Below are 3,553 nucleotides of genomic sequence, written 5' to 3'. Positions count from 1 at the left end.
AGGGGTATGTTAGCAAAAAGTCTGATAGCCATTGTTCTGGGTGTACGTGGAACAAATCTCTTGTTTTCAAGCTTCTCAATTTTTCTTTTGACTTCTCAGATCCATGTAGCTTAACTGTAAGGTAAATGATCACTAACATGCCACAGTATTTGTGTTCTTTGATTGTTAGCTTTAGTGTTTTTCTCATAGCCACCTTGGATTTTTATGCTAAAGAGCATTCTCTAACAGAATAGAAGAGAAAGGTAGGGAAAAAAATTAATTAGGAAGAAGGTTAATCTTCAGATAATTTGGCAAATGGATGTATTTTCCTGGTTGTCTTTGTAATTGCTCCCTTCCAGAACCTCTTTTTAGAGGAAGAATATAGTGACTAAAGTCACTTTCCATGTAAATGGAGCCCCCAGATTGATGATCTGGTTTTAAAGAATTGCTCTCAAATTCCATATGAATTTAGAAGGGAAAATGCCCCAGCACATAGGCGTTCGCATGAATCAATGAACGGATGCAGTGGGTCTCAGTGAATGGAGATGCTCAGTACTGACAGTTTAATCCCTGACCTGGCTCTGGTTATCATTTCTCTGCAACTCGCCCATTCGGCTAGGCCATAAAAACCTTAATAACCAACTGAATGTTCTTGCAAAGAGGGCGTGAAGCCCCCGGCTTCTTTAATCTTCTGGCGCAGTGGAGACAAGTGATGGGGTAGCCTGTTCTTCCGGGAATATTTCTGTCTTGTAGCCACTTGTCACATGTGCTATACAGCGTCAAGAAATTTTTGTCAGTCCTTCGTATTTTGTGTATCTGGTCTCTGCTCTGTAAGGCCATCTGATTGTTCCATTTTGCTCGAGATGGTCTCTGGGCTTTCAGAACCAGGAGCCAAATCTGAGAATTCCACTGAGCTGCAGGAATCAGGAAATTTGGGTTTTTCTTCCTTTTCTCATAGGTCAGCTGTAATGACTGGAGCCAAAATGGCACCTTGGCAGGGAGGGACATCAGTTACTTCATTTTCCTCTTTGCCGGTGTGGCAATGATCACAGGAACGAAGGGACGATGGGCTCACTTAGAACAGTCTGAGTACTAATCCTTCAGGGCCCAGCAACAGCAATACCTCTGGTTTGGAGAGTTCATTTTCTTGCACTCAGTAACACTACCACTCATCCTCAGAAGTGGCTTCTCCACCAGTGTCATTACTTCAGGGTATACAGTCCTCAAGGTCCTTGTTTTCCACTTCAGTCACCTTTTGGTCACTTAGTTCCTGATTTTTTTTACTTGTTTGATCAGTATTCACAGCTTCTCCTTTTGTCCCAGCACCTAACTACTCTAATACCAACTCGTTTAAAACCCACACATCATGCCAAGTACCCAAAACAGTGGCAGGACCTGGCTCCTTCTCTAGGAGTTCTGCATTGATATGGTGCGGTAGGCAGTATGGATACCATCCTCTTTGGCTCTTTTCCTGGAGTTGGAACTTTCCTCTGCATGTTGCTTCAGTTGGTCTTGGCTCGGAATATCTGTGCTGTGGCCCTGGAGCGCTGACAACAAGATTCCTTTGTAGCTTATCATAGAGAGGGCTTGGATATTTCACAGAGAAGCTCTGACATCCAAGTGCTTCACCCGAAGAATCACCACAGGCTACCAAAGGCTGCTTCCCCATTATACGCTAGCCTAGAAAATGCGCGGCCACCCCAGTGGTGCACGTTTCACCTCTGCACCTGTCACTGGCAAAATCTTCAAAAGCAGCAGTTTTATTATACCTGTTGTATACATAAAATCAATCTGATTGATTTCGTCTGGGGAGAACCCACAAGCACGATTGGATATTAAACAGTGAGCAGAAGCTTTTAAAGGATGTCCTATTGGCACTGAAGCAATTGCAGTCTGTTGACCAAAACTTAGAGCGATTCCGTGGCTTGCTACCCTGCAGCTGAAGCTGGAAAGTGTCAGTCAGAGGTCCTCAGGCCTCAGCAGCATTTTGAAACACATAGTAGCTGAGGATTTCTGAGAGACACTTTCTGCCCTGAAACAATCTCTGTGCTCTTCTGTACTCTGTTGAATAGTGTCTCCCCTGCCCCTCCAAGTTTGTGTCCACCTGGGATCTCAGAATGTGACCTTATTTGGAAATAGGGTCTTTGCAGCTCTAATTAGTGAAGATGGGGCCATACTGGATTAGGATGGGCCCTAATGCAATGACTGGTGTCCTTCTAAGCAGAAGAGAGGACAGAGAGAAACACACAGAGAAGTCCCTGTGATTATGGAGGCAGAGATTAGGGTGATGTGTCTCTGGGTCAGGCAACACCGAGGATTGCTGGTCACCGCCAGAAACCAGGAAGAGGCGAAGAAGGATCTTTCCCTAGAGCCTTCGGAGGGAGCATGACTCTGCCAACAATGTGAGCTTAGACTTCTGTCCTCCAGAACCATGAAAGAATACATTTCTGTTGTTTGAAGCCACCCAGTGTGTAGTGGTCTGTCACAGCAGCCACAGGAAATACATACATCCTCTTTCTCTGTCCACACTCTGCATCATTTGCAAATTGTTCCATTAAGTCCCATATCAGTGAGAAGAATCTTAGCATTGCAGTTCAGAGTAGTGATTCCTTTTTTTTTAATGTTTTTTTATTATATTATGTTAGTCACCGTACAGTACATCCCTGGTTTCTGATGTAAAGTTCGATGATTCAATTAGTTGCGTATAACACCCAGTGCACCGTGCAATACGTGCCCTCCTTACTACCCATCACCAGTCTATCCCATTCCCCAACCCCCCGCGAAGCCCTCAGTTTGTTTCTCAGAGTCCATAGTCTCTCATGCTTCATTTTTCCTTCTGATTACCCTCCTTTATTTATCCCTTTCTTCCCCTACCGATCTTCCTAGTTCTTATGTTCCATAGATGAGAGAAATCATATGATAATTGTCTTTCTCTGCTTGACTTATTTCACTTAGCATTATCTCCTCCAGTGCCGTCCATGTTGCAGCAAATGTTGAGAATTCGTTCTTTCTGATAGCTGAGTAATATTCCATTGTATATATGGACCACAGCTTCTTAATCCAGTCATCTGTTGAAGGGCATCTCGGCTCCTTCCATGATTTGGCTATTGTGGACAATGCAGCTATGAACATTGGGGTGCATATGGCCCTTCTCTTTACTACGTCTGTATCTTTGGGAATTTAGCTATTGTGGACAATAGTGGGATCATAGGGTAGCTCAATTTTTAACTTTTTAAGGGACCTCCACACTGTTTTCCAGAGTGTATGTACCAACTTGCATTCCCACCAACAATGTAGGAAGGATCCCCTTTCTCCACATCCTCTCCAGCAATTGTTGTTTCTTGCCTTGTCTATCTTTGCCATTCTAACTGGCGTAAGGTGGTATCTCAGTGTGGTTTTGATTTGAATTTCCCTGATGGCTAATGATTTTGAACATTTTTTCATGTGTCTGTTAGCCATTTGTATGTCTTCATTGGAAAAGTGTCTGTTCATATCTTCTGCCCATTTTATGATTTGTTTATTTGTTTCTCGTGTATTGAGTTTGAGAAGTTCTTTGTAGATCTTGGATACCANA

The 3,553-nt window shown here is 43.4% G+C and overlaps 1 pseudogene; it reads right to left on the bottom strand.

Annotated features, from left to right (window-relative positions):
* Positions 1-594: 594 nt before the first annotated feature.
* LOC109491250 lies at positions 595-1,648 on the bottom strand (annotated as a pseudogene).
* Between the last annotated feature and the right edge of the window lie 1,905 nt (positions 1,649-3,553).

The sequence above is a fragment of the Ailuropoda melanoleuca genome, chromosome X (assembly GCF_002007445.2).
Source record: "Ailuropoda melanoleuca isolate Jingjing chromosome X, ASM200744v2, whole genome shotgun sequence".
Classification (NCBI taxonomy): domain Eukaryota; kingdom Metazoa; phylum Chordata; class Mammalia; order Carnivora; family Ursidae; genus Ailuropoda; species Ailuropoda melanoleuca.
This window is presented reverse-complemented; position numbering and strand designations above follow the sequence as displayed.